This window comes from Sus scrofa, chromosome 16 (assembly GCF_054392235.1).
Source record: "Sus scrofa isolate SSC_HxYL_T2T_F1_AM1 chromosome 16, Sscrofa_HxYL_maternal_Yorkshire_Landrace_v2.0, whole genome shotgun sequence".
Taxonomy (NCBI): domain Eukaryota; kingdom Metazoa; phylum Chordata; class Mammalia; order Artiodactyla; family Suidae; genus Sus; species Sus scrofa.
Genome location: NC_139398.1, coordinates 33,008,434 through 33,028,138, shown reverse-complemented (window position 1 = coordinate 33,028,138; position 19,705 = coordinate 33,008,434). Strand labels below are relative to the sequence as shown.

The window sequence follows — 19,705 nt, the reverse complement described above, 5'->3', positions numbered from 1 at the left end:
ATCATCTGGTCTGTAGTGGGCAGCAGAGAGAGCTTGTTTGTCAACAATAATAATAATTAGGAGTTTTTTGTTTTTGGGGGTTTTTTTGGTCTTTTGTCATTTTTTTTTTTTAGGGCCATGCCCATGGCATATGGAGATTCCCAGGCTTGGGGTTGAATCGGAGCTTTAGCTGCCGGCCTACACCACAGCCACAGCAGCGCAGAATCTGAGCCATGTCTTGACTACAGCACAGCTCATGGATCTTTAACCCATTGAACGAGGCCAGGGACCGAACCCTCAACCTCATGGTTCCTAGTCAAATTCGTTTCCACTGCACCACGACAACTCTCCAATTAGGAAATTTTAAGCCACCTCTTTTCTCAATGAAATCATGTGGTTGATTCAAATGGAATCACCAGATTTTGACGGAAATTACTGCGCATCAGAAGGAAAAACTGTCCACTTTCTTTGCAACCCTTAACAACATACAGAACTTTGCAGTTATATTTCCTTTCAAGAATCTACAGCTCTGCTACACAGATTTGCAGTTATTAACAATTACACGTATGTAAACAAAGGACAAATTCCAGAAAGAATTCCCCTTGATATTTAGTAATTGCAAAGTGAACACTTCTTCAGAGAAATGTAAACCTTTTTTCATACCTGGCTAACGTTAATGAGCACTTATTATGTACAAGATTGTGTTCTAAACTCTTAATATGTACTAACTCCTTATCGCTCACAGCAGCACTGTGAGGTAACTATTGTTATCTCCTTTTGCAGATGCAGAAACTGGCTCCAAATGATTGCCATTTGCCCAGGGTCATACACCTAATATAAGGTAGGGCCAGTAGTTGTGACTCTAATTATTCTGTGTATCAATTACAAGAGGAAACTGCCTCAGGGAGTCGAGGCACAGACTGGGGACCCATCGGCCTTATATTAATGCTGTATCTATTTTTTCTCAGGGCTGCAATCCTATATTCGCAGTCAAGAAACCCACCCACTTTAAAGATGAGTTGTGTGAAAGGTTGTGTCTCAAAAGTTTCTTTAGCTCTTCATATTAACAAATGGACATGGAACTCCTGGGAGTTGAGTGGATGCATAGAGAGTCCAACTTCCCACATGTCCTGCTTTTAGCAGCAGCTTAGCAGTGAGCAGTTTAATGGAGTAACAAATGGAGGCTTTTCCTTCCCTTCCTTTACTTATGCAACAATTTGATCAATATTTATAGATCCTTACTATGTACTAGGAAATGTTCTAAGTTCTGAAGATCCAGTGGTGGCTGAGAAACACATCCTGCCTTCAGAAAGCTCAAAATCTAGTGAGGAGACCAGGGAGTTTACAAAACCCATTTACAATGATGGGCAGTGAGTTCTCTGTTTTATTAAAGCAGAATGTTCTGAGTACGGGAAGGAAGAAGCCTAACTCAGTCTGGAGGACAAGAAACGTGTGTTAACTGAGATAAAGTGATGGTAAGTTCTGGTATTTTAAATTGCTCAGTGAAAGTAGACAAAAGCTAGCAATGAATTTAAACAACTCAGATTTTTGGAGAAGATTACTTATGTATGTTTCTCAGGCATGCATAAAATCTTGGATTACTGAAATCAACAAACAGGTTGAACTCCGTGGGCTCCTCAAGGGAAGAGACTGTGTCAGACAAATTTATATCATCAGTGCCTAAGCACCTAGCACCCAGGAGGTGCCCAACAAATCGTAATTGAATTGAATCTGACAGAAGGGTGGGTGATCTAATTTCACTGAAGCACCATGTTTAAGAGTGATCACTAGGGAAGATGAAAAGAAGAGTGAAAGGATGATTGAAGTCCGCATACGAAATCTTGGTTCGCAATTAAAATTTCTGAGTTTTTCTGCAGCCCTGCTTCTGAGAAAATGGGCTTGTTCTTGAACCTGATCTGCTTTATCCAAAGCTCTCTTGGGGAATATTAAAAAACATGAGTTGCAAGGAACAACTGACGCAATCTATGCTTTTCACTTCAGGGAAAGAATGAAAGATGGGATTGGGATAAGATGGCAGAGTAGAAGCACTTAAGCTCAGCTTCTCTCATGAAAACACTAAAATTACAACTAACTGCTGAACAACCAGCGACAAAATAGACTGGAAACTATCAAGAATGCAGGATAAAATCATCATAACTCTAAAAAGTCAAGAATCACCTGCCTCCAAGTCCCGTTTAAGGATGAAAATTTAAGCCAGACATTTGAATTAAATTTGAAATGAACTAATAATAATAATAACAATAATAATAATAAGAAGAATTGAATTGTACCCAAGATTCTACTTGATCTCAATCTCATGTCTCTTCCTTTTCTCCAGTTCTTCTACTACTGGGAGATTTGGGAGTGGGAATAGAAAAACAGGGAAGAGGTCAAGTTCAAAAGGTAGGTGGTACCACAGGAAAAGTTTATACAGACTCACTGCAGAACCTAATCCCCACCAAAGAACAGAAGTACTAGGAAACTGCCCCACAACCCCTCCCCACTACCTACCACCATCAGATGTAAACACACATAAGAAGAAAGCTCTCGGAGTTCCCACTATGGCTCAGCCAAAACAAATTTGACTAGCATCCATGTAGACGCAGGTTCGATCCCTGGCCTTGCTCAGTGGGTTAAGAATCGGGCATTGCTGTGAGCTGTAGTCTAGGTCTCAGACTTGCCTTGGATCCTACATTGCTGTGGCTGTGGCGCAGGCCAGCGGCTAAAGCTCCAATTCAACCCCTAGCCTGGGAACCGCCATGTGCCATGGATGTGGCCCTAAAAAGACAAAGAAATTTTTAAAAATTTAAAAAAAGAAGAAGGTTCTGACATTCCTTGAAATGCCAGAACTCTAAGATAAAAAACACTCCTTGTTTTTTAACTTTTTACAAAAAGGTCATTTGTGGGAGGTTGCGGGGGTGTGGGGGGTGATTATACACTAGAAGATCCTGTGGTGTTTTTCTGGTTTTCATCCTGTGTATTATTTTCAAAATCACTCAACTTTTTTGAGAAATGGAAAAGTAAAGAACCATCGAATTTCATAAAAAACAAATCCAGCTCTACTAAATCATCACAGGATCTTAGCCTCAAGGCCCCAAATAAACTGAAGCAAACCCCACATGCGAGGGGAAATAAACCATTTTAATAAGGATTTAAATGATATCCTCTAGCACAGGTGCAGCTGAAGAACCACCATCTATTTCAATGTGGGGACATCCTGCTAAGTGGGAAGTGGATCAGGAAAGACTCTGCTGGTTGGAAAGATGCTTTATGACTAAGTCTCCTTTAGATGGGCTTACATGTTCCTCAGCACGAATGGGGATGCATGTCATAGCCGTCAGATCTGCAGTGTTAAGATTGGACCAGAAAATATTACAGTTTCAGAGCTGGGCACAACTTAGAAATTTGTGAACTGATTTGCATCAAGATAAGTACAGAATTTAAGGGTATGCTTTTAGACTGCTATGCACCAGCAGTTTGATAGTTATTTTGTATCTGTTGCATGTCTTAATTAAACAAACAAACAAACAAAAGAACCTGGCTGTAGTTCCCATCATGGCTCAGGGGTAGGGAACCCAACTAGTATCCATGAGGACTTGGGTTCAATCCCTGGCCTCCTTCAATGGGTTAATACAGCATTGCCAGGAGCTGTGGTGTAGGTCGCAGATGAGGCTCGTATCCGGAGTTGCTATGGTCGTGGTTTAGGCCAGCAGTTACAGCTCTAATTGACCCCCTAACCTGGGCACTTCCATATGCGGTGTGTGTGGCTCTAAAAAGACAAAAAAAAAAAAAAAAAAAGCTGGTTGATTATACTGTTATGTCCTTGTTTTTAAGTGCATGTCCTGGTCACTCATTTTATTTTACAAAAATTTTAGTCCTTGAGAAACCAGGATTTTTTTTTCTCAAATGGTCCTGTCTGAGACCTGTCCCCAGGGGTGGGTGTCATGCTGGGATGTCCCCTGACAGGCTGGGACACATGGGAGTAGATGAGGGGGTCGTATGCACAGCTGCAAGTTCATCTTCCCTTGCTTTAGCAAAGCAGCACGCTGTTAACCTCTTCTCAATATTGCAGGTCAACAGGATATGTGACAGTAACAATGAGAATCACAAGGATGAGATGTATGTTGGGAAGGATAAAAAGGAAGCTATAAGCCTGCAGGGGCTCTTTCAAAACAGCCAGAATTTCTACCGCTTTTATATCTTTATACTCTTCCTCTCTCCCCTAACCCATTGCCAGGAATGGGAGCTCAGCCTAAAATGTAGGATCAGGTTGAAGGAGAAGATCTAATTTTGAAGTTTCTCCTTGTGCTCTGTGCTGTAGACAGAAAAAGTAGCTGCCCTTCCTTGTTTAGCAGAGCATCAGAGCTCAATTTAGGGAAGGGGGTAGAAAATCAAACTGATCTTTACAACCAACATTGAAAATGTGAAGATTAGGGCAGGCTAAGGTGGTGAGGGAGAGAGAGAAAGTTCTGGGAAGATGACCTAGAGATCAGAGCTCAGGAGAAATTCCCAGTGACAGAGAAAGGCTGTGGATTTTAGGGCAGTATGGTTTCCTATTCCATTTTCAGTTACTGCCAGTGCTATACTGTTATAAGCAGGGATGTCCCTCCATTAGCCCAGTTTCAGTACAAGTCAGCTTCCTCCAATTGCTCTGTATTAATGGAACTCAGGGAAAAGAAGGAACGGAGTGGTTATGTGTTGTGTGTTTGTGCAAAGAGGGCTTTCCAGGGCAGTGTCCGTTTCAAGACAAATTCGCAATTGCAAAGAGCAGCAGGGGCAGAAGCAGAGATGCAAAACAGAGATGGAGAATCCATCAAAAAAGTTGATGAGACATGAATGCCCAGAGCGACGATGGTTACTGCTCCTGCGTCTCCCCTGGCCAGCAGTCCACAAACACATCGTGCAGACGGGAACTGGGTTTCTCACTGAACTTCAGATAGGAGCTCAAAACATTCATGTTGAACTTGAAAAGAAATGTGAGGTGGTGATGCTGAGGGTGCCAGGGAGAAGCAAGCAGAACCTCGTGGTCTTAATGCTATCAAGCAATTTCTATGTGCCAGATATAAGAACTTTATCTGTTATTCTTTTAAAGAGACCCCAGCAGTTGAATTGTACCAGTATTCTATTCACAAATGTAATTATAACAAAACTAAAAATGCAATAGCAACAAGTCGAAGATCGCTGATTGAGTCTAACCTCCTTTATTGTTCAAAATAAAGAGAAAACCGAGGTCCAAAGATAATAAGTTGATCTGATAACACATGAGAGTAGGTGTCAGGGTCAAGTCTAAACGTCCAGAAGCACTGATAGAAATTTTTTCTTCTAACAAGAGAGCAGAGAAAGGCTCAAGCATTTTCTTAAAGAATTTAAATCTCTACCTGGGAGATTAATCTTAAATAACATCTTCCTTTCCTTTCAACCTTATCCAAAAAGTTTCTCTCTTATCTCATATGCCTAGTTGGCTTTTCCCTCTTCTTTTCTTTCACCTTCTTTGCTATTGGAACCACAGGAGAAGAAAGGTGTGCTCCTCTAGCTGATTATTCCCAAAGAAGATTCTATAATGACAGAAGTATCAGCCAAAGGTGGCCCTGGGTGCATGGATAAGCCTTATCTGGAGACTGACCACCTCGCGGGATATACTTACTAGACTCTCCAATTTGGGGCAAATGATGTGTGAATTCAGTTCAGTGAGCCATCCATCGCAAGACGTTTCCTCTCTTCAACAGGTTTTAAGCTTTCCTGTTTGATAGCTGAGTTCTTAGTGTCACAGCCTGTCTTACATCAAGGAAAGAAACATTGTCCTGACATCCTGGTAATTCTTAATCTCACCCAAGGAAACATTCTTTCCTAGTATGTCTTGAATCTTGGTTTACTTACATACATCTAGTTAACTAACGTATGATTTAACTAGTTCCCCAGACTCAGATACGACGAGCGTGAGACTTTATTTCTTCTAGTTTATATTTGATTTTTGCATAGACAAATAACATAATGGAGACCATAAAGATCCTCTGTGAAGTCTCTTTGATTTCCCAGTTGAGGAAATGGAGGCTTGGTTCCCAGTGATAGTGGATACTCAAGGCTTATTGAACCACTGGATAGAATAAAACTGGCCTGGGGTGGCGGGGCAGGTGTTCCCATTGTGGTTCAGTGGAAACAAATTCGACTAGTATCCGTGGGGGTATGGGTTCAATCCCTGATCTCGCTCAGTGGTTTAAGGATCTGGCGTAGCCTTGAGCTGCGGTGTCGGCTGGCAGCTGTAGCTCTGATTCGACCCCTAGCCTGGGAACTTCCATATGCTGCAGGTGCAGCTCTTAAAAAACAAGCAAGCAAGCAAACAAACAAACAAACAAAAACTGACCTGGGAGGTCGCATGGTAGAGATGTGAGGAACTTACAAGTCTTGGAACTTCTTGCTCGAGGCCCTTTCTGCTATTTCACCATCTCTCTCCAGCCTAAACACTTGTCTATCAGCTCCTGCTGCAACTGCTCACAAAAAGAGAAAGTAAGTAGATGAGAGTCAAAGGGGGAGCCTAGGTTCCTAAACAATTTACATCTGCATCTACCTCAAGGCAATCGATGGGGACCATGTTTAAAAGAAAGCTGAAGTAAACACAAGCAGAGGCACATGAGAAGTGAGAACACTTCATCCTTATGCTTCCCTCTCTCTTCCTTTCCTTAATAGCAGCCAAAAACTTCAGGTGGAAAGAGGTGTCTGGCACAGAGCAGCAGGAAGCAGAGCTGGTGGAAAGCAGTCCCTGGATGCAGTGAATGTCATCAACTTACTAGTCTCAGCAGTGGTTTCAAAGGACATGTTAAGCTTAAAATAAGCAGGGGCCAAAGGCAAGGTATGTGTTGCCTAATACCCTTATGAAGACTAGGAAGGGAGACCATGAGAAAGGATTTTCCATTTCAACTCAAGACCTGGGACAGAAGCCCAACTCTGTCCTCTGTGCATGCCTTCCTTCCACCTCTGCCCAAAAGCGGGGTCGGAGAGGGGGGAGTGGGATGAACTGGGAGTTTGGGTTGGTGGATGTGAACTATTACATTTAGAATGGATAAGCAATGAGGTCCTACTGTACAGCACAGGGAACTATATGCTATCTCTTGGGATAGAACCTGATGGAAGATAGTGTGAGGAAAAGAATGTAAATATATACATATATTTATATGACTGCGATGTTTTTCTGTGCAGCAGAAATTGGTACAACAGTGTAAGTCAACTATAGTTTAGCTTTAAAAAAAAGAATTTAAAAGAGGCCCGGTCTATTCCAAAGAGAGGCTTATTAGAGTTGTTATAGCCGACTTTAAAAAACAACAGCCCAGTCTGCTGTATCTTTCTCTCCTTGGGGACTTCTTCAAATACACCCAGGTTTCCTAACCCTTTGTTATAATTTTCCCAACTCTGAGCATTTTATCAGCCACCCTAGGCCAAGATTTTCTCTTCTTCCAGCAGGCTTTCCAAAAAAGACATAACAATGTCAAGTCTCTATGCCTTGAACCAGAGAAGATTTATTGCTGATAACCAAAATGAGCTGTAATGCTACACTTGCCATCAGAGACAAGTCCCAGCTTCTGGTGGCTTCAGGCTCTCAGCATGTCTGTTTAGATACTATCAGTGGGTACAAACTCAGGAAGATACTTAGGGGAAATGATTCCAGAAGCTAGTGCAGTTGGGATGTTAGAATCTACAAGCTCTAATACTGATATCTCTAGTAGTTTCTTTGTTAGTTGGTGTTTGTACACAGCAGAAAGACTGTCACTCGAATGAGATAGAATATAATAATGAGTTTATGTATGTATGAGTCTAACGTTTGCTTCTCCAATTGCTAGCAAACAGGGAAAGTGTGGTGAAAGTTGCCCTTCACACAATTCAAAGAGGAGGAACATTCTAAGAGTGTCTAGTGCCAAATATTTAAGGATATTTCCTGAGGTCTCTTTACCTGGGAACAGGGACTTTGCTCATGAAGGTGAGTTATGTGTACCTTCCAACATTAGATTTTTGCATCTATCCAAGTGTGCATAAGCTAAGTGTTTGGATCAGATTTCACAAACTCTTATAGAATTCTACCAGTCATGGTCCACCCATGAGTGTCAGGACCATGCTTTTCTTGTTCCCCAATTAATTCACACCACCTGGCATTCAGACACTTGTTTCACCAATGAATAGATGATTCATGAATGGGGCAACCTTTGGAGTGCTCCCTAGTCTTCTATGTGGAATGCCTTCCCAGGTCTTTGCAAGATTGGTTGGTTCTCATCAGTCTGAACTCTTCCAGTGTTATCTTTTTAGGGAAGCTTTTCCTCCACCTTTCTTTAATAGTCTTTTAACCTACTTTGGTTAATGTATTTTTACCCTGTTTTATATTGTTCACACTTCTTCTTATGATCTGATTACTTATTTATGTGTTGAATGACTCACTTTTCTAAAATAAAAGCTCCATGTGGGTAAGAGATTTGTCTTGTTCTTTGCAAAAACCACAGTTCCTGGTATGATAGACACAATAAAGAGTGGAAATTAAAAGACTCATTTGATTAAATAATATATCCTTCTAGGTACACTGGGTCAAAAGAGAAGTTTTCAGTAAAATTCTTTACTTCTCATCGTTTGGGGGCTGGGAATCCTCAATTCCTTTCATCCCTCTTATGTGTGAACCATATTCCTCAAAACATTTCTTTGGATTCTGATACCTCATTGTCCTTTGTTTTTCACCAGTTCTGTCCTTTCCTTTCCTCTGTCTTGTCCTTTCCCCCCAGATTCTCCTTAGATGTGAATCTTACTTGCTTTTTTCCACACTGTCACTGAGTGATGAGCAGCCCAGTAAAAGGACCACCTTAGCAGGTAGTAGGCATCAATATTTTTTGAATTGCTCCATTTAAAGATGTCTCTGTAAAGGTCTCCACATCTAGGTATCTGGGAATATACACCCTAACCTCTCATTCTCCTGCTCATCACTCAACATTCACAGCCCATTCCATCTCCCCAGGGTAAAACTAAAAATTCTTAGTTTTCTGGTAAGGTTGGAATATCACTTGGTCAAAGACAAAAGTCTACCTTCTTTTCTTGATTAAAGTCAAGTATTGATGAATAAAGTATTGTGGGTCTTCAAAGGCTAAAGTTATTGCTGCAGCTTATAATATATACATTTCTTTACATTTAAAGGGACCAGGAGGAATCTAGGATTCCCTCTACCAATGACAAGATCAATTACACAAAATGTCCATGACTTCTGGTTTGCCCTAGATTTTAGGAGGAAGAGTAGTTTCCTATTCCTTACGTCACTGCTTCTACCCATTAAAAATTAGCTCTAAGTAAACCACTAGGAAAGAGGGGACAGAAAACTAGCTGGCAGATATATTCATGCTGTCTCTTGAGAACCTCAAGGCAGTCTGTCTAAATCATTTGCGTTATTCCTGACTTTATTTCTTCTTAAACACTATGTTTAAGGTCAAGATCGGTGCAATGTTTTGTTCTCTATTGATCACATCACAGAAGCCAGCTCAGTGTAATACATTACTGAGCTGAAAATACTAATCTTGGTATAATGGGATACAATAACTCACCTTTTTTTTGTCTTTTTTTTTTGTTTTTTGTTTTTTGTTTTTTCTAGGGCCACACCCGAGGCATATGGAGATTCCCAAACTAGGGGTCTAATGGAGGCTGTATCCACCGGCCTACACCACAGCCACAGCAACACTGGATCTGAGCCACGTCTGCAACCTACACCACAGCTCATGGCAATGCCGGATCCTTAACCCACTGAGCAAGGCCAGGGATCAAACCTGCAACCCCATGGTTCCTAGTCAGATTCGTTAACCATTGAGCCATGACAGGAATTCCAATAGCTCTCTCCGTTTTTTTCTATCCCCAAGCACCTGAAACATTCTGATAGATGGCAGAGATCTACTATGACAGTGCTTCCCCTGTGAAGGACAGGTTGAGATAGCCATTCAGTTGATGCTAATTATTTTACACACACACACACACACACACACACACACACACACACACACACACACACGTTGCATACAGAACTAAAATATAGAACGGATCTTCATTTCTGTAATGTCGTTCAATATTGTTGTAATTTAGTGTCCTGCCATTCCTAGCATGTATAGGACAAATATTTAATTGCCATTACTTAAACAATTCTGTGACCAAAAGCCACCAACCACACAGTGACTCTGAGACTTGAAATGAACAGACATTTTAACACTTTGGCTCATAATTTTTTTTTCAATGAGCTGCTTTTAAGGGACAAGCAAGGTCAATGCTTTATCAAGGCCAGAAGCTTAAACGATGCAAAAAAAGAATTTGGAAGTGGAAAGGTGATGGCAAATACTTTACACTTAGAAGAGGTAATTATTTTTAAAATAAAATAAGAGCAATAATTGCTTGAAATGAAACACAAGATTGTGAGATGGATTTGGCTCCATTCACATCCATGTCGTAAGAAGAAGGCACATGTCAAAATTGGTCAGGGAATTTTTCCAGCAAATACACACCTCCCATCTCTAATTGAGTGCCCATTACCCCTCCTCTATCTATGAACTGAAAAACCTCCAAGTGATACGAATGGCTCCCTCACATCCACTCTTCTTGCAGTGAGTGTTACAAATTTAGTGAGAGTCAAGGCAGTAGGTATTTAAGAAGGGGGAGCAGAAAGGTCCAATGATTCCTTTAAGACTATGTAGCTTATAGAAAAAGAAGATAATCTCAGATTTAACAAAGTTGCAAATATAACAAAATATCTAAAACTTACCAAAGTTTGTTGTGTGCCAGGTACACAGAATAAGCACTATCACCCGTCCATTAATTTCCTCTCCACTCATTCAGCAAATATTTATTAAGTACATATTATGTTGTATATACAGTAAGATCCCAAACAGGTTTGCACCTTAGAGTCATAGAGCTTACATGGTCGTTGGGGGGAGGTATTCATTCAACCAGGGGAAAAATGTGGTTAACTATTCTGATTTGTTTATGAAAGACTGAACTAATATGAAGGGAAACAAAAGGTGAGAAGAGCACATGGGACCCCACTTATGCCAGAGAAATCAGGAGGAAGGGTTTCTCTGAGAAACGTACCTGTCAGCCTAAGTCTCCAGGATAAACAGCATTCAGCCACATGAGGCAGATGCATCCAGTGTCCTGCTCCAGTCCCTTCACTCTTAACTCCAACCATCAGCACCTGCATCTCTTTCCCTGAGGGCTTTCTCAGGTAGCCAGAGTCCACTGTGTCCCAGTGCAGCCGGCAAAAGTGGACTTACCTACAGCAATCATGGAACACTGCAAATCACAATCCCCTTCTCCCCTCCGTCTCCCAGAGACGTCAAGAAACATTTACCAGCACCCCACTGCCCAGTCCCCTCAAGGTTAAAGGTGTGGCTCCAAGGTCCTGTAGTTTGTATGCGTGGGGGTGGGTGGGGAAGGAGGCAGGTGGATGGAAAGGAAGGAGGATCATGGCTCAGCCCTGACTCTTCTCTAACTCTGATACTGGTATTGGGGGAGGACTGTCCACTGCAAGCTGACTGTTTTCTCCTGAGCTACAATTTATGTCCTTTATGTGAACTCCCACATCTGTGGTCAGGAATTTCCTATCCCAAATACTGAATTTTATGTTGTATGCACCTTTGCATCACCTGGGCACTGCTGGAAGCTTTGCAATCAGGTTCCATCCTCATTGATCCCCAGCTGATCACCTCATACCTGATTCTTCTGACACACACGCCTCTTTGCCCATGATGGAGAGACCCCAATATGCATGCAGGTACCATATTTGTGCACCTCGTACGCCCCAGTTCTGGGTGTGTAGGTTCAGGTGAATCCCTGTTCCTTCCCCTTCAGGAACCGGGAGCATCAGGAGGTAGACTTTATAACTATTTTCCCTGATCTTCACACTGCGCTGCCTTACTGCTTTCCAACCACGAAGCAAAGGTTTCGAGTCCCCTTCTTGCAAATAACAGAGGCATCATATGCAAGTCTTGTGTCTGCTCCTAAATACTGTTTCCCCCAAATAAAGACCCCATTCTTCTTTCAGTTCTCTTCCAACACCCCTGTTGGGCTGTTGCCCAGTCTCCTAACTTATTTGGCCTCTCACACCTCCAGTCTCAGGCCAAGAATCAGATTTTCTTTAAAGTAGACTTTGCAGAATGCTGACATTTTGTTTTCAATCCAGCACCACCACTGTTCCCCACATCTTATTTCAATATCTCTGTTACATATAATCCTGCAAGTCATGTTATTTGAACAGGAGGCATTGGAATTTATTGACATCAATTCAGTCTCAGAAGAGGAGGTCAAATTTCAATTCTACTTTATTGAATTCTATGTTGTGTGCACCTTGCATCAAATCTTTTAATATCTTACTTTATGATAAAAAAAATAAAAGTAATGGCTTATTCTTAAGGAACCCTTGCTGACAGAGAGTGAAAGAAAGCAACCGAGAAATATTCTGCATCTGAAAAAACATACATGACAGTGTAATTTTTAAAACAACATATCGTATATAATCAAATGTTGGTTTTAATAGCTATTTTTAATGGCCACATCTGTGGAGTATGGAAGTTCTGGGGCCAGGGATTGAATCCAAACTGCACTGTGCCCAATGCCGGATCTTTTTAACACACCGTGCTGGGTCCAGGATGGAACCTGTGCTTCCACAATCACCCGAGCTGCTGCAGTTGGATTCTTAAGCCACTGCACCATGGCGGGAACTCCTGGTTGTAATATCTTGACCAAATAAGAGTGTGGACACATTTTTCCATCTCAAGTCACATATCATGTACACTTGAAATTGCACATGGGAAAAAAAAAGTTACTCTAACACACAAATGAGGAAACATATAATTTTATTTTGTACAATAAATTTAAATGCTGCTGAAAGATTCTTAAAAGGAAATAGTGATGGTGGCTCCAAGATAAATAATGAATAGGGAATCCAGTAGGAAAAGAATGGATTCTGTTCACACATGAAATCACATATGTAAAATAAAAGGGAGGTTAGGATAGCAAGAATGAGGGTCCTAAAAGCTTTTAACCTCTCAGCAAAAGTATCCAGAGCATCCAAGAGACAGCATCGGTTTCCTAAGCTTGGGTCAGTGGAATGAAATGATACACATGCTTCACAGGACAGGTTTACTTTCAGGTACTGTTGCATTATTTACGATAATTCTAGTTCCTATGGCACATAAAGCCCAAAACATATAATGACCTGAAAACAATAAAAAAAAATTAAGTTTTTTACTTTCATATACTTTTTTAAAGTTACTTTCTATTTACAATTGTTGGAAAATATTGGCTATCTTCCAGTGTTGCTCAATATATCCTTGAGCCTATCTACACTCAGTAGTTCGTGCCTCCAATTCCCTGTACCCCTAGGCTGTCCCTCTGCCCTTCACTTTCCCCACTGGGAACCACTAGTTTGTTCTCTATATCTGTGAGATTGCTTCTTTTTTGGTATATTCACTAGTTGGTTGTAATTTTTAGTATAGTATCTGCCTTTCTTTGTCTGACTTATTTTAGCATAATGCCTTCCAAGCCCTTCCGTGTTGCTATAAATGGCAAAATCTTGTTCTTATTTATTTATTTATGTATTTATTTTATTATTTTTTTCCTTTTAGGGTCTCACCTGCAGTATATGGAATTCCCCGGGTAGGGGTCGAATCAGAAATGCAGCTGCTGCCCTACGCCATGGCCACAGCGATGCCAGACCGGGGCCTCATCTGCGACCTTCACCACAGCTTGCAGCACTTCCAAATCCTTAACCCACTGAGTGAGGCCAGGGATAGAACGTTCATCCTCATGGATACTAGTCAGGCTCTTAACTCACGGAGCCATAACAGGAACTCCGATTTTTTTCTCCTTTTTATGACTGAGTAGTATTCCATTGTATACATGTACCACATCTTCTTAATCCATTCATCTGTTGATGGACATTTGGAAATATACCTCTTACTCATCTAGAACAGGTCGGTGGACAGAAGTAGCTTGAGAGTCTTCTCCACAATCATCCAGAGATGCTGAATGAGGGACGCTTCATCACCATCAATAGGTTGTTTCCAGGGCCATCCTGGGCTCTTCTCCATCCTAACCAGAAGGAAGAGGACAAGTATGGAGGTGCACTCATGAAGAGTCTACATGGTCCAGCCTGTGAGTGGTACTGATTTCCAACCCTGTTCCCTGGCTTAAGGTTAGTCACGAGAACACACCTAACTGTGAGGAAAAGTGAAAAATACACTCTTGCCCACAAAGAACCAGAGGACATGGATTTGACAACCAGCCAGCATCAATCAGCGTAAAATACCTTCTCTGTAGGTTGTTCAAAACAGAATAGCCCTTCATCTGCCTGCAACAGGATGTGTGTAGTGTGGACCTCTGATGCAAGCATACTCTTCACCAAATGGTCTCTGAAGGATCCTTCAAATCCTCTAATTTTCTGAAAGATACTTGTATTTTTGTTTAAGAAAAAAAGAATTCAAGTAAGAAGTACCTGTGGAAAGGGGTATGAATGGAGCAACTGGGAAATTATGTAAAGTTTTATGTTGATGAAGAGTGTGGAAGTAGGAATGTTACAGGGGAAATTATAAAAAACGAGAGAGAGGGAGCAGGGAGAAGGGAAAAGACAAAGGGTGGGGAAAAGAAGGGGCGAACACTCTTCTTTTTCTATGGATGCTGAGAAAAGCATCAAAACAAAAATGAACAATGTTCTTGAAAGTTAAGAGAAAATGTCACAGTCAGTTCAGTGCCACTTATCCCTAAGTCTATAAACGTCATGGGTGGAAAGAGTTGCAAATGTGAACATGCAGACTCAGGTTTGGGAAGCCTCTATTGTGTTGGCTTTGGGGCTGCCTTGGGCGGCCAGTAAATCAGAGCTGATAAGATTTGAACACAGTGGTTACACTTGGCTAATCACCTTCTCATAGCGACAATTTTTGAATCTCTTCTTGATAATACTCTGATTTGATTTTGATTGCTTATTTCCTCTCTCTCTTTGCCCCTCTTGGGAACCCCAGTCAAACAAGACATTCCTCTCTCTAGTTCCTTTTAAAAGATTAGCTCTTTTAAAGAGCTTGAGGTTTTTAACTTAAAAACAGAAACATAAATCTTGTGGGTGGGAGCAGTTTAAATCTTGCATGAGACCTCCAGGCTTCTGTGCCCATGTTCTCATTTGATTGAAACTTTTGAGTGAGGATGCCAAAGCCACACATGCCCTCAAAAGCCAAGGTCAAGCAAAGCTGCTGATGCGAGCTTTTTGATTTATTGTAAACCCAGGTGTTTGTTATGTCTCCAGAAGCCCAGATGGAGAAGTATTGCAGTATTTTATCTGCTACTTTGTGTTCGGTTGGCTTCAAAATGGCATGTTCCAAAGGGATCAGGAGGGACCTTGAAAATGCACCATCAGCTAGAAGATTGTTCACCAGCATTTTGCATCCTTGCTTTTTATTGAAGCAGCCAATGCCAGCTGATGGTCTTATGGCCTGAAGATCGTCTGAAATCTGCAGGGCCCATGAAACTTACTTTGATTCCTTGTGTAAGAAGAAAGCAAAATGTAGATGCAAGATATAAATTTCAGTGTGACACTTCTCTCCATCTCCTTTGTCTCAAAGAGGCCGAACTAAACTTTGCCTTTTGTTTTGGACAATAGCAGCCACTGAAGCCAAAGTTATTGTCTTAGTGTCATGACTTGGCTAGACTTCCAAGGAACCTTTGCCCCAATTTTTTATAATAATGGCTCAAATTCCCTTGTCCACTGAAGACATAAAATATATAGCATGGAAAGGACTATATGCTATTGGCTATTGATGATCGATGATTAGTCTCACAGATGTTGGAAAGGAAAGGATGAAGGAATTCAGTTCGGAAACAGACAAGTTAGTATAACGTAGATTTGCTATGGCCTGAAGACTTTGGCAAAGGGCACTATTCACATAAGGATATATCATGTGAAAAATCTAACCATCACTGAAGTCAGTGATATTTCCTTAAAACATGAAAAAACATGGTATGTCAAATTTTATTGGGGATTAATGATACAAGAATTTACTCAATAGAAAAGTTTTCTGTTTTGACCTAGTTTTTCTGCTTATAGCTTTGCAGAAGAAATGTCTTTGGTCATCCTTTAAAATGGGAAATGATGGAGTTCCCTTGTGGCACAGCAGGTTAAGGATTTGGTGTTGTCAGTGCAGTGGCTCGGGTGGCTGCTGTGGTGAGGGTTCAGTCCCTGGCCTTGGAACATTCATATGCACGCCATGGGCTCGGCCAATAAAAAATAAGAAATGAATACAGTTTTAAAATTAGATATGATCATATCAGTTTTTCATTTGAATTAAGATATATCTGGTCTCATAGATACATGCGTGAACCTATGGTCTTTTCTACCTATGCCCAGCCTAATAAGGCACTTTGATTGGAAAAGCAAGGTATTTATCTTACTGATTTGAGTTTTATAAAGATAGGAAGTTAAGGATTGCTTCTCCTTGTTTAATGGACTTTCCGTGATATTAGAATACATTGCCATTAGAGGATGGTGCGATAGCAAAATGATGGCCCCTCAAAGTTGTCCGTGTCCTAATCCTCAGAGTCAATGAATGTGTTAGGTTTTATGGCAAAGAGGAATTAAAGATGCAGATGGGATCATAGGTGCTAATCAGCTAACCGTAAAATAGATTATCCTGGACTATTTGGATGGGTTCGATGTACACAGGGGTCCTTAAAAGTGGAAGACAGAGGCAAAAAAGCAAGTTAGAGTTTTGCCGCATGTGAATTGCTCAACCCACTGTTGTTTGCTTTAAACACGGAGGAAGCAAACCTGACTCAAGAACTTGGGCAGCCTCAGGCACCTGTAAACAGGCTTCCCTAGGGCCTCCAGAAGGGGCTGTCTCTCTACCAACACACTTATTTTAGTCTATTAAGACCAAGGTGAGACGTCCAATCTGAAAAATAAGAAATCTGTGTTAAGCCATGAATTTTGACAGATTTGTTACGGCAGAAATCGGAATCAAAGACAGATGTCATCAGGGTGTTGTCGGATATCAATACCTGGAGAACAAATAGATTCCGGCCACAGAGTAGATGCAGGGAACACAGCTGAACTTCGTGCCACTCACTTTCAATACCGCATCAGATATCACAGCCCTTTACAGCCGTATAGAACTAAGCTTTAAGGGAAGGAAAATAAAATCTGCTGAGGGGAGAAATCAGATTTAAAACTGGGGGCAAAAACTCATGACTGGTGGGTGGAATGTTGAACCAGATGCAAATATTCTACTGGTGGTGGAAATAAGAGGTTCCAGAAGAGAAAAGAAAGGAGAAGTCAGTTATACTTGAGGATGCCAGGGAGCCTTACAAACTTCCTTGACATGTAAATTGGAAAGGGGAGGAGTGGAATTTCACCAGGTTAAAGAGGGAAAGCTGAAGGGCATTGAGACCAGAGACATTTGGCATGAGACTATGAGGTGCCGTCCAGAGACTACGGGGTGGTTTGTGTGGGATGACCTACACGTTTCGAGAGAAAAGCCAATAGGATCCAGATTACACAAAGTCTTGCATATCTTCCCCAAAAGTTTTGACCCTTTTATAGGCCAAAGTTCATGAACTAGAGTCCAGCAGATGTCTTTTAGTTGGCTGTCATAGTATTTGTGTGTGTGTTAGGGTTTTCTTGGTTTTACCTCGTTTTGTTTATAATTTGAATTACAAAATTAAAAACATTTTAAAAAGTGGGAGAACTAACATAAAACTCTAGACTTCCAGCTCCCCTTGGGCAAGTGACAGCAATAACAGAAACTAAAACAGATGATTTGACCACACTGGGCCTCACTTGACCACAAATGGTTAGAGCTGAGTAGCATCTGACGCTATAGTCTAAGCCTGATCTAGCCAGTCCACCACAATTTCCAAACTCTCCATCACCCGCTGTCATATGATACCTGCCCCCTTCAGAAATATTTGTACCTGCTGAACTACCACAGGGTTTTGTGTTTGCAACCTCTGTTGTAAGCAGGTGGTAACCCACTGAAGGATTTTAAGATCAAATCTATGATTTGGGAAGAAAATCCTGGCAACAATTTTAAGACACCCTCTGCCTTCTGATGGCACTTTATGTGTATTTCTGCCATCGCACTTACAACATTGGCTTAAAATGATCTTTTTCTGTGTTTATCTTCCCTGCTAGACCCCAAAGTCTTATAAAGGGTCAGAGGTGTTTCTTACTCACCAGTGACTCTGTTGCCAAGTATCCTATCTGATAAGTAGTAGGTACTTCATGAAAAACAAGGATGGGTGAGACCTAGAGGCAGAGATGGGTAGGGAGATGATTAATCTCACCCCAGAGAAATGTAAGGAAGGCTGAATTAGGATGGACCAATGAACATGGTAAGAAGGGTATAATTGTCAAAGATGAACATGATGAGAAGGGTGTAATTGTCAAAGATTGCAAAGAAGAATTCATTGGATTTGGCAAGTGATTGGGTATTGAGGATGAATAAAAAGAGAAATAAAAATGGCTCTAAATAACTCAGAAATAAACCCACACACCTATAGTCAATTAATCTTTGACAACGCAGGCAAGAATATACAATGAAGAAAACAGTCTCTGCAGCAAGTGGTGTTAAGAAATCTGGACAGCTGCATGTAAATCAATGAAGTTTGAGCACACCCTCACACCATGCACAAAAACAAATTCGAAGTGGCTTAAAGACTTAAATATAAGACATGACACCATGAAACTCTTAGAAAAGAACACAGGCAAAATATTTTCTGACATAAATTATAGCAATGTTTTCTTAGGTCAGTTTCCCAAGGCCATAGAAATAAAAACAAAATTAAAAAAAATAGGACCTAATCAGATTTATAACTTTCTTTGCACAGCAAAGGAAACCATAAACAAAACAAAAAGACAACACATGGAACAGGAGAAAATATTTGCAAACTATGTGACCAACAAGGGTTTAATTTCCAAAATATTCAGACAGCTCATACAACTCAATAACAAACAAACAAAAAAACCCAAAAAACAAAAAACAAAAAAACCAAGCAATCCCAATTAAAAAATGGGTAGAAGACTAAATAGACATTTCTTCAAAGAAGATATACAGATGGCCAAAAAACACATGAAAAGATGGTCAACATTGCTGATTATTAATTAAATGCAAATCAAAACTATGAGGTATCACCTCACACCAGTCAAATGGCCATCATTAAAAAACCTGCAGGAGTTCCCATTGTGGCTCAGCGGTTAACGAATCTGACTAGGAACTATGAGGTTGCAGTTTGATCCCTGGCCTCACTCAGTGGGTTAAGGATCCAGTGTTGCAGACATGGCTTGGATCTGGCATTGCTGTGGCTGTGGCATAGGCTGGTGGCTACAGTTCCGATTGGACCCCTAGCCTGGGAACCTACATGTGCCACAGGAGCGGCCCTAGAAAAGACAAAAAAAGACCAAAAAAAAAAAAAAAAGCCATGAAAATAACAAATGCTGGAGAGGGTGTGGAGAAAAGGGAACCCTCCTACACTGTTGATTGGAATGTAAATTGATGCAGCCATTATGGAAAACAGTATGCAGGTTCCTCAAAAATCTAAAAATAGAACTACTGTATATCCAGAATCCCACTCCTGGGCATATATTTGGACAAAACTTTAATTTGAAAAGTTAAGTGAACCCCCATATTCATAGCGGCACTATTTACAATAGCCAAGACATGGAAGCAACCTAAATGTCCATTGATAG

General features: G+C 41.0%; 1 long non-coding RNA gene across 2 annotated transcripts in view; it reads left to right on the top strand.

The window, feature by feature from the left end:
- Window positions 1-19,007, top strand: part of LOC106508148 (uncharacterized) — a 138,966-nt gene extending 119,959 nt beyond the window's left edge. Inside the window, exons 6-9 of one of the 2 annotated variants that reach the window (XR_014831171.1) lie at window positions 763-820; window positions 1,376-1,454; window positions 7,812-7,948; window positions 13,945-19,007. This is a non-coding gene — a long non-coding RNA (uncharacterized LOC106508148). Of the gene's footprint in view, window positions 1-762; window positions 821-1,372; window positions 1,455-2,317; window positions 2,383-7,811; window positions 7,949-13,944 lie in introns of both variants that reach the window. The other variant, XR_014831172.1, reaches the window with a different exon arrangement.
- Window positions 19,008-19,705: the final 698 nt, after the last annotated feature.